This window comes from Lagenorhynchus albirostris, chromosome 17 (genome assembly GCF_949774975.1).
Source record: "Lagenorhynchus albirostris chromosome 17, mLagAlb1.1, whole genome shotgun sequence".
Lineage (NCBI taxonomy): Eukaryota > Metazoa > Chordata > Mammalia > Artiodactyla > Delphinidae > Lagenorhynchus > Lagenorhynchus albirostris.
This window is the reverse complement of record NC_083111.1, coordinates 46,854,262-46,871,154: the sequence shown is the minus strand read 5'-3', so window position 1 is coordinate 46,871,154 and position 16,893 is coordinate 46,854,262. Positions and strand designations below refer to the sequence as shown.

At 52.0% G+C, this 16,893-nt stretch overlaps 1 long non-coding RNA gene across 4 annotated transcripts; it reads left to right on the top strand.

Annotated features, from left to right (window-relative positions):
- The first annotated feature begins 1,964 nt into the window (after positions 1–1,964).
- LOC132508226 (uncharacterized) lies at positions 1,965–15,616 on the top strand. Of its 4 annotated transcripts, XR_009536478.1 has the most exons (6): positions 1,965–2,528; positions 2,822–3,182; positions 3,341–3,434; positions 8,669–8,788; positions 15,153–15,241; positions 15,531–15,616. It is a non-coding gene; the product is annotated as an uncharacterized LOC132508226 (long non-coding RNA). The 4 variants fall into 4 exon arrangements; XR_009536475.1 differs by lacking the exon at positions 1,965–2,528 and having other exon boundaries at positions 2,668–3,182; XR_009536477.1 differs by lacking the exons at positions 1,965–2,528; positions 15,153–15,241; positions 15,531–15,616 and adding an exon at positions 7,654–7,814 and having other exon boundaries at positions 2,668–3,182; positions 8,669–9,563.
- Positions 15,617–16,893: the final 1,277 nt, after the last annotated feature.

Sequence of the window (16,893 nt, the reverse complement as noted above, 5' to 3'; positions counted from 1 at the left end):
GACGGCACCTCCCTTGGTCTGGGCAGTCTGCACATTCTCTCTGCCAAGAGCAAACCCTGGGCAAAGGAAAGAGGACAGGGGGTGTTGGCTCCACCGGGGACCCAGAAGAGATGTGCCCAAGGATGTTGCAGAAGCTGTCAAGGTGAGCATGGAAGAGAAAACTAGCTCCATTCGCCTAAAGTGATCAGCCCAATGTGCCTCTAACAAAAACCAGATAGATGGCCTAGGCATGAAGAAGCTGGTGAGAAAAGAAAGGCATTTCAGGCCTTAACTAGCAGGGCATTTGTAAAGCCCATCATACAAATGGGCTGAGGAAGGATCAAACACAAAGTCAAGGTCAAGTGTAAGAATGTGTACCTGGGAAGGAAAAATAAAGTGGATTACAACCCCGTGAAGAACAATGCAAACTCATCAACCGTTAGAGCCAGGGGGAGCCTAAGAGATCAAATTTAGCTCGAACCCCATTTTACGCATGAAAAAGCTGAGGCCCAAGATGAAACAAAGACGTGAGTACCTGCCGCTCAGTTATTCTTGGGTTGACAGTGAGTGCCTAGTAAGCACCCGTTAGGTGTCAGGCATTTTGCTGGGTGACGGGAACTCAAGGTAGACTAGGACACAGTCCTTGCCTTCACAAAGCTGACTGTCCAGGGGAGGAGAAGGACACAAAACAATGATTATACAACAGTGCAGGAACACGGGGCCAGCAGTGTTCAGAGCAGACTGCAGGAGCCCAGAGGGGGCAGCCCGAGCACCAGAGCTCCACGGCTCAGCTGCAGGTCCCTTGCTATCAGAGCCTATGGGCTCTGTATAGAAGAAAGCTTGTTTTAAAAAATCCTGCCCACTGAGCTACCCATTGGAGGAACATTGGAACCTATGGCTTAAAAGAAAGTGCAGTCTTACAATCTTGGGCATTAAGAAGATCCTAAATGTGCCTTGCATTCGGGCAGATCCTAACGGAGCATTCATATATCTCACTACGTGCACAGTCTCACTGCACGTCGTCATCCCCACCACTGGCCTCAAGCAAGGCAGTGAGCTTTAACGCAGAGGCTCTGACTTCCAACCCCTTCACTGGGCCATCAAATGAGACACATTCTGGCCAAAGTCTCAGGAGAGCCAGATCAAGGGTGGAGTCCACCACCAGCATGAATGGTCCCACTACCCTCCTCAAGGCTCTCATGCGGACCCTCCTTGCCACCTCGCATCCCTCCAGCTCCCACAACCCGGCCCCTACCCCCTTCCTTTCTGCCCCCTGCCCCCTGCAGTGGTGTGTTTTGGCGTCCAACCCAGTCCTCCTAGAAGGGAGGAGAGCAGGGAAGAGGGAACCTGGAAGACTCCTTCTCTGCTTCTGTTATTCCTTGGCTGAATTAGCCATGAGGGCCACTGGAGAGCTAAGCCACCCTAATACAGCTGGTCTTCACTGAACACTCACTGAATGCCAGGTGCCTTCCATACATCATCTCACGTCATCCTCGCCAGAAACTTGCAAGGTAAGTATCAAGCCCCCATTTTACGCACAAGAACCAGAGCCCAGTTTCACCAAGCTAGGAAGTGGCAGAGGTGGGATTCAAACCCCCGTCCGTCTGCTCCAAAGCCCATATCTCCTCTGTCACTACACAAGAGAAAAGGTAAAGGAATGAGGAGCATTTAATGTCATGCAGCTCCAGATGTGGCCCTCAGACCAGCGGACTCAGCATCACCTGCGAGCTTATTATAAATGCAGTCTCTCAGGCCCCTCCCCAGACCTACTGAGAGGGAATCTGCATTTTAACAAGATTCCAGGTGATTTCAATGCCTATGAAATTTTGGCAAGCCCACCTCTTGTCCGTGGTTCGCAGCCCAGGCTGAACCCTGGAATCACCTGAGGAGCTTAGCAAAACGCTGATGCCCGAGTCCAACAACCGTGGTTCTGATTTTGTGTGTATGCGTTTTCTTTTTTTTGAATTTTATTTTTTTTATACAGCAGGTTCTTATTAGTTATCCATTTTATACATATTAGGGTATATGTCAATCCCAATCTCCCAATTCATCACCACCAGCCCCACTTTCCCCCCTTGGTGTCCATACGTTTGTTCTCTACATCTGTGTCTCTATTTCTGCCCCGCAAACCGGTTCATCTGTACCGTTTTTCTAGGTTCCACATCCATGCGTTAATATACGATATTTGTTTTTCTCTTTCTGACTTACTTCACCGTGGTTCTGATTTAATTGGTCAGTTTTTTAAAAGCTCCCCAGGTGATTCAGTGGGCAGCAACCTTTGAGAACCGCTGGCAGGAGAAAGGGGAAAGCTGACGGCTGTGGAGTGTCGGTGCCACTAGCGACTTGCCATGCTTTTCCAGGCATGGCAAGGGGGGTGGGAACAGCAACAGGGAGGCCGCGGAAGACCCAGTGACAGGACAGTGGCCGTCGGGGTTTCCTGCCCGCTGGTGCGCGCGGTTGGACAGACACCGGCTGCGGAGGGACGCGGGGTAGCAGGCTTGTTCTCAGGAAGGAACCCCGTTGGTCCGGGTGCCGAGAGGGAAGCGCGGGTGAGTCTTCGGGTCCCGCCGGCGCCAGGAGCCCCGCCGGGCGAACTAGCGCAGCGCGCATGCGCAGAGGGAGGGGGCGGGGAGGCGCGGGGCTCGGCTCGGGCGGGGAGGGGTGACTCAGAGGGCGGGGGCGGCCCTAGAGCCGCACCTCCGCCCCGGGCCCCGTCTGCCCCGCATCAACCATCCCCAGGGCCGCCTCCGGGAGGGGCGGGGCCGGCCGGCTGGGCAGGTGAGGGCGGCCCCGGGAGGGTGCGTTGGGACGCTTCTTTGTTGATCGTCCGGCCCCGCCCCAGGCCTGGGCGCGAGCTGCAGGAGCTGAGTCACGGCCGACTGCTGGGTGCGTGGCCACATGGCCCCAGGCGGAAGAGTGCGTCCCTTTCCTGAACCTGGCGTGTCTCTTGAGGAAGCCAAAGAGACAAAAGCCAGGGAGCGGTGGCTTCTGTTCTACAAAGCTCACTACTCGTAACCCATAGCTGAGGTCACCCCAGCACTCGCACAGCCCTGAGCAGGAACCACCGTCCGTCCGCCACCCCCATGCCACCTCCAAAGGGATCATGATTTTGAGGCTTGTGGCAAAGCTCCGCGACAGACTTGCAGTGACATGGTCCAGGAAGGTTCCTCTAGAGCTGTCCCATGTCCCCACACCAGCCTGAGGTATGCCATACGGGCTGAGAGGGCGGGCTTGGGGTCACCTGGAGGATCTGTCAGAAATGCACATTCCCTCGCCTTGTTCCTAGAGCATGAAATTCAACAGAACCGGGTAAAGCCCTGGTATCTGCATTTTAACAAGGACCCTGATGTTTTCTCGGCAGGTGCTTGGCAGACCTCCCTTTGAGTGTCACTGATTTTGAGGACGTTCCCCTGAACATAGATGTATTAACCACAAATGAGCGCTGCTGAATGATCGTAAGTTGAGTTTGCAAGGGGGCACAACTAGAAGCTGGCAGAAGTGGGAGCCAATAGTGTCAACTGGAGATGGAGCAGTTTCCATGCCCTTTCCAAAAAAAAAAAGAAGTGGGAGCCAAGCCAGGGTCACCAGGTCCCCATGCCTGTGTTTAATTTATGAGCACAGGCCGAACTTGAATTGCAGCCATCCTTAGGAAGCTTCTAAAGGCTTTCTACTTTGGTGGTATTGAGTACATCCTGAAACAAGCAGCATCAGATGGCATTTCCACACTACTTGATTTTCTCAGAATGCCATTCCAGCATGGTATGTGGATCTGGGTTATATGCACTGTAGCTTAAGCCTACCCACCACTAACGAGCTTGAGCCCCCAGAAGAGTCTGTTATGACTAATGTCAACTCGAATGGATTTTTATATAATCTCTACTTTAAAGGATGCCAGTCTATCAAAAGAGGATAGAGAAAAAATTCACTGGAAATTAGGTTTAAGAGCAAATTTGTCCCCTTGCTTGGCCAATGTCATATTATCCTGTTAACTGCTCCTAATGAAAAACATGAGTGCATATTATATTTTCAACAATTTGTTTGAAGTGAGGTCTCATAACTCTGAAGACAGATGGCCTTGGCTTAAATCTCAGCTTTTCCACTTACTGGCCGGTGACCTTGGGCAAGTTCTTACCTCTTTGCGCCTCAGTTTCTTTATCTGAAAAATGTAGTTGTAAATACTTATTTTACACTTACTACCGTCAGATATTGTAAGAAGAGATTTGCAAGTGTTAGTTTGTGTAATCCCCACTTTACAAATGAGGAAACCGAAGCTCAGGGAGGCTGGGTACCAAGGTGTCCCCATCTCCATCCTTAGTGGCAGGAGGAGTCAGGAGATGGGATTATACTAGCAGAGATGCTGCTGGTTTGAACTAAAGGGGACCAAGAAAGCGAGACAGGAGAGTAGATGGTCAGACTTCTTGAGTTCCACAAAACCAGACCACAGAGCTTTTTGGTTACAAACTTACACTGTTATTCAAGGAAAGGGAAGTAGGACCTTGAAGGCAATTCGGAGATTATCAGGCCACCACCTGGGGTTTAACAGGCCAGAAAGCCTACTTCCAGTTGCCAGAGCTGCAGAGGCAGAACCACTGTCCCAGGGAGTCTGGAAAGGCAGAGTGTTGAACCAAAGAGGATTACTCTTGAGCCTTAAGATCTAATGGAATTTGCCTTGCTAGGTTTTGCACTTGCTCGGGACCCATCACCCCTTCCTTCTTTCCTGTTTCTCCCTTTTGGAATAGAATGCCTATCCTATGCCTGTCCCACCATCGTATTCCGGTTGCATGAAACTTGTTTCACAGGTTTGCAGCTGGAGAGGAATTTGCCTCAGGATCACTTGTATCTCAGGTCTCGCCAATATCTGATTTAGATGATACTGAGATGACACTTTGGACTTTGGAGCTGATGCTGGTTAGAGTTAAGACTGTTGGGATTTAGGATGGAATGAATATATTTTGCATGTGAGAAGGGCTTGAATCTGGGGGGCGACAGAGATGGAATGCTATGGACTGAACTGTGTCCCCTCAACATGATGGTATGGAGATGGGGCCTTTGAAAGGTAGTCAGGTTTAGATGAGGTTATAAGGTCCCCCTGTCATGAATTAGCGCCCTTATAAGAAGAGACCAGAGAGCTTACTTACTCTCTCTCTCTGCCACGTGAGGACACAGTGAGAAAGCACCCTCTGCAAGCCAGGAAAGACTCTCAACAGACACCAGCCCTGCTGGTACCTTGGTCTTGAGCTTCAAGCCTGCAGAACTGCAAGAAAATAGATTCCTGTTGTTTAAGCTGCACGGTGGTCTGTGGTAGCTTGTTACGGCAGCCCAAGCTCACTAAGATGCTTCTCAAATAAAAACCCTGAACTTCCCGAGGCAGCAAGGATGCCTCTAACAGACATGGGGAGAAGTCTTGCACAAAGAGCTGGCGCACGAGGTGCAGTGAATAGGGAAGAAACGCACAAAGGATACCATTTCAAGGCAGGGACTGACTGAGTGCCTACCATGCTCCGGGCACCGAGCCAACCTCCATCCCAGAGGAACACTGCTCCTGGCCCCCGGATACCCAGGGAAGCTGTTGCTCTGGCCGCCTCCTGGCAGCCTTGCTTCCCAAACCTCCCTCCAAGGACAGAGGGTGACAACTGCCCCCAGCCTATGAAGGAAGCAGCTGCACCCAGCAAGCTGGGAGGCCGCATGTGCCCAGAGCAGACTGTTGCCCTTCGTTTAATTCTCCAGGCCCAGACTTAGGCCAAGCATGGAGATGCACCTGCCAGTCTCCAACTCCCGTCGCCTCTCCAAGCCTTTCCCTGCCCATTTCCAAGGTCCCTCCGGCCTCCGGGGCAGTGCTGCCATTAAGAGGGAGAACTGACCTGGGTTTCACTTCCTCTGGAGGAGATGTAAATAAACAGAAACTAATCAGCTCCCGGTCCATCAGCACCCACTGCAGGCACCCAGCCACCAAGACCATCGGTCTCTTCCTCGCTGCACTTGGAATGGCTCCACAGCTTTGGAAAAAACACTGACTCCCGGGCCCCAGCCCTGAGTTCCTCATTTCATTGCCTGGGATTCGGCCCGGGCATTGGCTTCTGTAGATTCCACATGCAGCCAGGCCTGAGCTCCACCACCCCTGGGATCCACATTGCCTGCATCTGTGAAGTGGGGCTCGTGGGACCTCCCAAACAGGGTGTTGTGAGGCTGAGGTGTGAGACAGCCTGGGCTGGAGAGGGAAGGGAATTGTTCGTCAAGGGCTAAGGGGAGCCCTGTGCCAGGCGCCACGCTAGGGGTGGGCTCCTCTGCGAGACCGCTCGGCAGGCTCCCCTAGGCGGGTGGTGCCCCATCCTCGCTGGCATCTGCCCAGCTCCTTACCGCTTATGGAGCCCTTCACTCCATGAGACCAAGGCTGGCATGCCATGACACCCAGCCAATGTCTAGTAGATGAACGAATGGACGGTGTCCTTTGACTTCCGTGACAACTTTGAGAAGTAAACCAGAAAGAGATCCTTATCTTCTCTGATCCCATAGAAAGAATGGGAAGTTCAGAGTCAAGGTTCTGTCACTAGCTTTGTGTCCCAGAGACGCAGTTAAGGGAACTTAACTTCTCAAAGCCTTTGTTTCTTCATTTGTCAAGTAGGACTTTCTTATAATTCCTTTGTTATGAGGCTATTCTGAAGAGCTGATGAGACAATATGTGAGGGGAACACTTGCAGAAACTATTATTTGATGAGGGAATTGAGGTTCAGATAGGTTAAGTGACTTGCCTACAGTCACACAGCTAGTAAATAGTGAAGCCAGGAGCGAAGAACTTCTGGACTTTTCCCGCTCCCCACATAGAAACGCAGGCCCACATATACTTAAAAAAAACAAACACCAAAATAAGTACCTGGTTAAAGAGAGAAAGATTCAGATATTTAGAGAAGAGATCCTGGGCCTTGTTTGGCTTCCAAGGCTCTCCCAAAGGGGAAGTGTTGCAGTGAATTTTGCAGAAAGGAAGAACGAGGCTTTGGGTAAAGATTTTTTTTTAAAGAAGGACTAGCCTGGGAGAAAACTCAGAGAAATGAATAAGCAAACAGTTTTGTTTGTCCACGATGGAGAAGCTGAGAGGGAACCAAGGTGAAGAAGAGGCAGTTGTGTGGGAGAAGCCTTTGCCATCTCTGGAGGGCCTGGCAGCCTGCAAACGGGGCCCTGTGTGGCTCAGAGCACAGCGCCTCAGCTCCCACCCAGGGCCAGCTGCAGGGGTGCCCTAGAGCGTCCTTACAACCAAGCTCCGTGCCCAGGGACTGCTCGCCCAGCGCTGGTTCCTCTGCGTGAAGCTCTGTCCTGAAGTCCCACTAGAGAAGGAAGGAACCTGTAGTTACAGACCACCTGTCCCGGCACCTGTGATCACAGGAGGATTAGGTTAGGGCCCTGCCTCCCCGTGAGAGAAGCATTCTCCACCCCATTACACAGGTGGGGCTCAGAGATGCTAGGCCACTGGCCACTTCCCAGGGCCCCTCCGGCCTTCACACGTCCTGGCCATTCTTCTAATGCATGGCTGTATGCCTCCAGCCCCGGAATCCACGTGTCCGCTCTCGCCTGGGCTCCCGGTGGACTCTGGGGGCAGGCTCCGTGCGGGGCTGCCCGGCAGGCAGGCTGGCATTACCTAATTGCTGGCCGGCTTCTTTTTTGTCACCTCATTTCTCCAAGCTGCCTGGCTCTGAAAGCCTCCATCTCAGACAGACAAATGAGACTCCAGCCTTGTTCTGCCTGAGCTCCAGCAAAAGCAAGAGATCAGAGGCTGCCGTCTTGTTGGAGAAGCCGCCAGGATCCGGATCACAAAGCACTGGGGCAGTGGATGTCTTTAGCAGGTGACAAAGCCCAGGCCAGTGCCCTACTTTTGGCTGTGACTTCCCTTATTGGGCTCTACCTTCTGCTGTAAGGTGTCTGGGGTCAGCATTCTGAGCACTGGGACTCTTTCTTCATCAACCAGCCGCCCTAGGGAGATGGACTCTTGTTAGAGCCAGCCCTGGCATCCTAAAAGCCTCTCCTCCCTCCCCAGTCTGCACTCGGGGAAGAAGGAAGTAAGCAGAGAGCACACTGGGGCACGGCCTCAAACGGGCCCGCACACCTGGAGGTTGAAGCCAATTCCCAGCGGCAAGGCTGGTGTGGGCCCAGCTCAAAAGCAGCCTTCTGCCCCTCCGGGCCCCCGCCCAAGGCTGCAGCACCTGCCTCTGGATGAAAGGCCCTTGGAGAGGCTGAGGAGAGGCCCTAGGGCATCTGGCCTTATCCTGCCCTTTGCTGGCCGGCAGGTGGGGTGGACAGATCCGCACTGATGCCCTCCCCGGGCTGTGAGCGTGTCAAGGACAGGATCTGCGTCCCACTGGACTTGGTATCTCCTGGCCCAGGTTAGCATTCACCAGGGCCAAGCACTGTTCTGAGTTAACCCACTAACCCTCGCCTCTACCCAAGGAGGTGCTATTCCCATTTCTCAGGTAGAGAAACTGACACACAGACAGATGAGGTCCATGAAGGTCAGGAATGGGGAGTGAGGATTCAACCAGGCATGGCTGAACGGACTCCCGAGTCCATGCTGTTGACCGTTATACTATAGCGACTCTTGACGAATAAATGATGGATGGATGGATGGATGAAGCGGTCAGTTGATGGCTTGTAGAGAGACAGACACGAAAACCCCCTGTTCAAACTTATTTCCTCTTTTAAGTTTCCGGGCCTGTGAATCTGCTATTGGAATGCGTCCCTTTGAGCTCGAGTCCGCGAAGCCCCTCAGGAATTGGAGTGATGGCAGTGACCGGCCGTGTGCCGTGGCCGCGGGGATGGCTAGGTGAGGCCTATGGCCTGGGAAGAAGTCATCCCAGCGTGCGAGGAGGGAGGAACGGGGAGCTGGGGCTTTCTGCGGAGATCGCTGCTGCCGCCGTGATCTGTGGTGGAGCAGTGGCTGGGTCCAAAGCCTCCGAGCTGGGTCCGAGCGGCTATGCCTCGTACTGCTGTGTGGCCTGGGGCGTCACGTGGCCTCTGGGGGCCCAGTGTCCTCATCTGTCCCTGGGGATACTGAGAGCGACCTCGTGGCTAATGGTTAAATAAGCTACTGTGGGTAGTGTGTCTGGCACTGAGTAGGTGCTCTGCAAATGGAAGACGTTATTGCTGTTATCACACAAATTATAGCCAAAACATAAGTCAGTGACGATGACTAGCCCGCTGTTCCGTCTGAAATGGGTTACCGATCTGGCGACCCTATTTCTGGTGTCCCAGGGACCCCCACCCCCACCCCTCTACCCAGCCCTGCCGTCCTGCCGCCCAGGGTCTTTCTGGCTGTCCCCAGCCCTCCCTCCTCCCACCTCTGTCCCGGCCTGGCCCCAGCTTCCTGTCACCTGGACTCCATCCAGTCTGAAAGGGCAAGAGCGCACGCGGCGAAACCAGGAGGACGCAGCCCCTGGAACCCCCGCCCTTCCCTGTATCCTATGTTTGTCTGCTTCCAACTCTTGGCCATCTCGGGTCTCCAGCTGCTTCTCACTCCTTATCCCTTTGTTCTAACTTTTCTCTCTCTCCCCATTCCGTGGCTCCCCATGGCTCTCATTAAACTCTAATTAAACGATGCAGCAGGTGGCAATGATGACACCCTCTCCCATCCAAGTGCTCATCAAAGGGTTGTGCACGACACACCGGAGACATGGGATGAAGAGAGGCCTGGGCCCTGGGGTGGGGGTGGGGGTGGGCGTGGGGGGCGGCAGGGGCATTCCTTATGCGGCCGTGACCTGACACCAGAGACAGAGGGAAGGTCTGAGGGCTCGCTGTGTGTCCTGGGATAATTCTGTTTGTCCATCTGTCACACCAGGACAGGAATCCTCAGTTCTGTACACCCAGGAGTAGAGGGAAGGTACGAGATACTTAACAAAGATGACCATGAAAGTCCTGGTCACCATCCACTCCACCAAGGACTAGTGATAATAACTAGGGTTCAGGGAAGGAGTCCTAGTTGACAAAGCCTCTCTCCTAAACTCTCTTGAACCTCACAACCACCCCATGAAGCAACAGAGGAAAATGGCACCATTAACCCCATTTTACAGGTGAGGAAACTGAGGTCTTGAGAGTTTAAATGACTTGCCTGGGGCCTAGGCCACAGGGCTGATCCCCGGAACCATTTTCCCGTCCCTTTCTGAGATCCTTTTCATTTTGTACACTCAGCCTCTGCCCCGCCCGTGAGTCCCTCACTGCACCTTCCCGGGCTGACCCTGGGTGCTGGCAGCTCGGAGAGTCATATGCTGAGGACTGTGGCCACCACAGAGCCTGGCCTCAGGCAGACCTTCACCTGCTCCACAAGGCTTTTTCCACGCCTGGCCTGGCCTCCCTTCGTTCCCCTCAGCAACACTTCCAGAAGGGCCCTCCCCCACGCCCCACCCCGTCACCCCCTCCCACACTCCGTGGAGGTTCTTGCCTCCTGTGGCTCCTGGCAATCATGGTCCTGAGCAGGAAGAGCCTTTAGGCCAGCCCCAAGCCCGGAAGCACACCTGCCTCCACCCCTTTTTGTTTTCTCCTCTTCAGTCTTAAGGCTGCAGGAGGCCCCCTCCTCTCCCTTTTGACCTCTCTCCCTCCTGGCCCTCCAGGCTCCTTCTGCATCAGTGGTCAACCTTCTCTTCAGAATTTCTGGCCTCTCCTCTGCACTGGCGCCCCCAGCCCGGCAACATGCCGTTGTCTCTCCCTTCTTCTTTGCCACGGCATTTTCATGCCACTTCCCCATTTGACCTGAATTCTTAAAAGGATAGTTCACACCAGGGTTTGTCGACCTCAGCACTATTGCCATTTGGGGCCAGATAATTCTTTATCGTGGGGGCCATCCTGTGTGTTTACCTCAATTTTCTTGGGCTGCCATCACAAAATACTATGGACTGGGTTGTTTAAAGACAGAAATTTATTTCTCACAGTTCTGGAGGCTGCAAGACCAAGGTCAAAGTCTGGCAGTTGAGTTTCTAGTGAGGATTCTGCTCCTGGCTTGCAGACAGCCACCTCTTCTTCATGCCCTCGCCTGGCGTTTCCTCTGAGTGTGAGGAGAGAGGGGCAGCAAGCTCTCTGACGACTCTTCTTATAAGGGCACTAATCTCGTCAGACCAGAGCCCCACCCTCATAACCTCTAACAATAAACATAAACATAACAACTTAACATAAACATAAACAACTTAACATAACATAACATAAACACTAACAACTTCCCAAAGCCCCATCCCCCCTGCCACCAGAATACTGTCACCTTTGGGGTTAGGGCTTTAACATATGAATTTCTGGGGAACACAAACATTCAGTCCATTACAGAGCTGTAGGGTGTTTAGCAGCGTCTCTGGCATCTACCCACTAGAGATGCATTCCTTTCAGTTTGCAAAGATGGTAAAGGACGCTAGAAGCCAGTAGTGAGAGTTACGATGCCCACCTCCCCACCCCGAGTCGTGATCGTTGTTGACAACCCCAGTTGTGACAACGAAAAATGTCACCAGACCTTGCCAAATGTTCCCTGGAGGACAAAAATCTCCCCATGCTGAGAACCACTGGTTTACATTATTTATTGTATTCTCTTATCCCAGGATATCCAAGATAATTGAATTCACTCCTCAATTCACTTGTAATTCAGTGTCTACTCCTTTCCCAATCTACTGCTTTAGTTAACACTCACTCTACCCTGTATTGTAAAATCATTTGTGTTCATGGCACTGAGTCACACTGCTCTAGTGGAATATTTACCACTCTCTACTTCTGGAACCTATTCTGGCTCTGGAGGAAAGCCCTGTTAGTCGCCCTCCTGATTGCCAGCCTTTCTCCCGCCTTCTTCCTGTAGTTAGATCTGTTTCTACGGTGACTGAAATACTAGTTATTCAAGTGACCATCTTCCTTGCAGCTGGGGCTAGGTAATGGCATCTGAGGGAGAGTCTACCTGTGAGAGCTTCTAGGAAAGATTTACTTTCTGAGAAAGGGGAAGGAGGGACACAAAGAAAAAGCCACATTATTGGTTAAAAGAAAAAAGAAAATTGATGTTGAAGCGGCTGCAGCCATCTTGCAAACATGAGGAAAAGCCAAGGAGAAGCCTGACTTATTGAGCCACTGAACCAACCCTGGAATTGCCTACTTCTGGACCTCTTGTGAGAGAACTAATGTTCTTATTACCTAAGTCAATTTTAGTCAGCTATTCTATTACTTGTAGCCAGCAGTATCCTGACTGATCCAGCTTCTAAGACTCTACTCTGTCCCTGTTCTCTGGATGATCCTTTATCATCTTCTTTTTTTTTTTTTTTTTGCGGTACGCAGGCCTCTCACTGCTATGGCCTCTCCCGTTGCGGAGCACAGGCTCCAGACACGCAGGCTCAGCGGACATGGCTCATGGGCCCAGCCGCTCCGCAGCATGCAGGATCTTCCTGGACCGGGGCACGAACCCGCGTCCCCTGAATCGGCAGGCGGACTCTCAACCACTGCGCCACCAGGGAAGCCCTCCTTTATCATCTTTTTCCAGGCCTTCTCCTCTTCCCCCTCCCCGTCAACAACAAGTTGGTGTTCCAAGGCTCACAGTTCTCACTCCCATCATCTCCCATCATTTCACTGACATCCTAGATGCCGATGACTCACACATCTGAACCTAGTGCTTTCCTTGAGCTTCAGACTTAAACCCCATTGCCCACTAACACACAACCACTTTGTTATTTCTTTGGTTGGTTCTAGTTTCTCTGCCACCCCCTTAACGTTAAGGGTTTCTCAGGCCTTATTCTTGCGCCCTTTTCCCTTTTCTAGCTATACTTTCCCCCTGGTTACTTCATCCATTCATGTAACTTTATAAAGACATTTCAATACTGAAAATCCAAGTTGATACCTAAAGCCCTGAGATCTCCATTGAGGACTTGAAAACACAGTTGCCAACTTACCACCTATCCTTGGAATGTCCCACAGAGTGGTCACACCCACATGCCCAGTACTCAGCTCATCCATCTTCCTTAGAAACTGCTCTGGCTTGTGTGCTCCGCCTCAGCGGCCCCACCACCGTGCTCCCAGACCCGAACCAACCAATTGTGCAAGATGCCTCCTTTTCTATCTCGCGTCTTGCAGGAACCACCAGGTCTCTCTAATTTTACCTCCAAAATGCCACTCTTGCTTCCCTCCAATCCCATTCTCCACCTTGCAAGCAGAGTGATATTTCTAAAATGCAAATCTTACCGCCTCACTTTTCTGCTCAAAATTCCTCATTAACTCACCATTCCCCTCTAGCAGTGATTTTTCAGTTTTTAGCGTAAGACCTCCAATAGATAACAAATTAACAGTTAAATAATAGGGAGGGACATCCGGAGACCCTCCTGGATACCCAGCTCCCCCTTCCTTCCCCCAACCCAAAACACACATGCATGCACGCACACGCACACACAAGTGCCCAGCGGCACACACACTGTTTCCCACACTAGTTTTGTTTAGACTACAGATGCCATCTAGTCTGCCCTACCTGGATGTCCAGTATGTCCAGGAAGCACCTCTACCACAGCTCTGGCAACATCCAGCATCTACTGGATACTCTCAAATGAATGCAGCTCACTACTTTACAGGATCCATTTCAGGATCCTGTTTTGAAAGTCAAAAATCATTTAAGTGATTTTTGTGACTGCATACAATTTAGGGCCCAGGATAGCCTGTAACTTGGCACTAGCAAGGCTTGTCTTACTTGCCTCGTTAGGACTTGGAGGTTCTTAGTGCAGTTTGTACTTGGGTGTAAACAGAAAACGGAATGCTTCTGAGCGCCCATTACATCACCCCCCAGTGCTGGCTCAGCAATCGGCTGCTGGCTAAACTGGCTAAAACCAGTTGGAGCTGAGCTGCTGGACTGTAAGACCAGACTGGTATGAACAATAGAAACGATGCCTCTTTTCAGGGTCCTGCTCACCAGAGAGGCCCAGGCCACTCTGCACCTATGGAAGGGACGATATTGTCACTGAGCTGTGCAGCTCCAGGTTCAAACCCTAGCTCAGCCACTTAAGAGGCATGTGACCAAGATTTGATAACCACTCTGGGCCTCAGTTTCCTCATCTGTGAAATAGGTTGTCAGTAGGACAAGGACTATGTCTATCAAGTGCCAAGTGTTTACTAGTTTCTCAACCAATGGTGGTAGCTAGGGAACACCGTTCACCAGCCCTTTCCTCATTCCTACCTGGGCTCAGAAGTAGGTGCTTCTGGACTTTATGAATGAATGAACTCGGTGACTTGACTAATTAACGAGTTTGTACATCCCTGGCTCAGGCCCTCTAGGCCCCCTGTTTGTAGACACCCTCGCCCTTGAGGTCAGCTGTCCAGGCAGCTGCAGGCCCCGCAAGGGGAGGGAGGTCTGCCATTTGGGGGGTAGCTCCCTTGGGGTGGGAAGGATTAGGAAACCTCTGTGGCCACCACATCTAAGCACACAACCCAGAGGGATGTTTTCTGTTGCCATCCTGACTCCCAGAAGTGGCTTCTAGAGGGGTGAGTTCAAGGAGCTGGTGAGAGTGCATACCAGGTGAATGTTGGGTGTCCTTCTGGTTCTGAGAACACTTGATATTCTCAGATGTAAGATGTGACATCACCTTGGGAGCTAAAAAGAGCCCCTCACTCCGCAACAAGGACCTACTATGGAGCACAGGGAACTATATTCAATGGAAAAGAATCTGAAAAATAATATGTGTGTGTGGGACTTCCCTGGTGGCGCAGTGGTTAAGAATCTGCCTGCCAATGCAGGGGACACGGGTTCAAGCCCTGGTCCGGGAAGATCCCACATGCCGCGGAGCAACTAAGCCCATGCGCCACAACTACGCCCATGCGCCACAACTACTGAGCCTGCGCTCTAGAGCCCGCGAGCCACAACTAGTGAAGCCTGTGTGCCTAGAGCCCGTGCTCCGCAACAAGAGAAGCCACCGCACCTCAAGAAGAGTAGCCCCAGCTCGCCGCAACTAGAGAAAAGCTGCACGCAGCAACAAAGACCCAGTGCAGCCAAAAATAAATAAATAAAATTAAAAATGAAAATAAACCCACTTGCTTCCAGAGGTCAAGAAGAAAATAACATTAAAAAAAAAAAAGATATGTGTGTGTGTGTGTTTGTGTGTAACTGAATCACTGCTATATACCTGAAATTTTGTAAATCAACTATGCTTCAATAAAAAAATTATAATTAAAATAAAAAATAACCCCTCACTGCATTGCAGAAAGAGATCTGGAATGGGCCAGGGACAAAAAGGGCCCTGGCATCCTCTGGACATGGGGTGGGACCCCATAGAGGAGGCAGCTGACTCAGGTAGAGTACTCAGCACATGGCCTGCCACAGGGTGAGTAGTGCTGGCCTACGTTGCTTGCTGTGTTCGGTGGAGCTTTTCTTGGAAAGAATAAAGGGGTTATGAGTAGAACTGAAGCCAGCACACAATATAACTCTGGTCATAGCACCCCACTGCCAGCGCCCTCAGTGGCCTCCCGTTGTCTGAGGGTAGAGACAGTCCTTGAGCCCAGCCTGAAAGCTCCCACGGGCACCCCACTCAGCTCCCTGGCCCCTTCAGCTCACTCATGCCGGCCACATGGCCCCGTTTCAGTTCTTCGAGGGACCCCTTCCTTCCTCCGGAAGTGACCTCTGACCTCGCCTGGAGCAGTCCCAGCAGGGAGCCGCAGGGTCTGCTCACCTGGTAGAGACGTCACGGGACACGGCCCCTGGGAAGAGGAGAAGCAGTAAGAGGGGTGAGGTCTGGGCTTCCCCAACCGCTCAGTGACTCCATGGTTTCCCTGCTCCTGTGAGCCTGCACCTGGTCCTCCGTGCACCCCTGTCCCCGTTATCGCCTGCTGGGGCTGGGGGAAGGGCAGGTGGCAGCTGGGGCGCAGCACCCTTCCCCAAAGAGGAAACGAGAGTTGCTTTTTTTAAGCCCAATTGCTGCACTGCTAGGCGTCAGCAAGAGCGACTAGGCAGCGTGCGCACACATGTCTGAGATTTAGGTTTCTCAAGGCCAGAGCTGGCGCCCCAGCTGCCCACCTTTGTGGCTTGTGCATGCCTGCTGTGCCCAGAGACCTGGCTCAGTCTGTCACTCAAGGTGGGAAGGAGCTGTGAAATGTTCACAGGGCATGGGCTAGTGTTTATGAAATGATGCCTGAAAAAATGCTTTGGAAACATTTATGTATTACAGAAGTATATTTCTGTTGCCATTGGAGACTAACAGTCTGGGAAGATTTCCCTGGGACTTACAAGTAGAGTAGGGAGAAAAGAAATGGCCTAGGGTGTCCCCGTCCACATGGTAATTTGCAGAATCCATTAGATGAGTGCCTGGAATAATACAAAGGCTTTCTGCACTTGCAAGATTAGGTAGAAAATAAGAGCATTTTCTCCAAGTGATGATAATAATTAGTATTAATAGTAATTAACAGTAATGACATGTCAATTCTCGTGCTAACCACTTTATAGGCTGGATCTCATTAATGCTCACTACACACTGTGAGAAAGGACTGTTGTTATCTTCTCCACTGCAGAGATGAAGAAACCGAAGTTCAGGACTGCTGGCTGACCTGCCCAAGGTCGCACGCAGCCAGCAGTGGCAAAGCCAGGATGCAAACTGAGGCAACCTGACTCCTGAGCACAAGCTCAGCAAGGATGACTTTACAAGAAAGGGTTAACGGGCTTCCCTGGTGGCGCAGTGGTTGAGAGTCCGCCTGACGATGCAGGGGACGTGGGTTCGTGCCCCGGTCCGGGAAGATCCCACAAGCCGCGGAGCGGCTGGGCCCGTGAGCCATGGCCGCTGGGCCTGCGCGTCCGGAGCCTGTGGCCCATGTGCCGCAGAAAAAAAAAAAAAGAAAGAAAGGGTTAACTCAGCAGCCAAGTCACAGTAGGCCGGGAGTGTCCCAACCTCCGCTGCACTTTGTTATCAGTAGGGGAGCTTTTTAACAATACCGATGGCATCAGGGGTCTCCAAC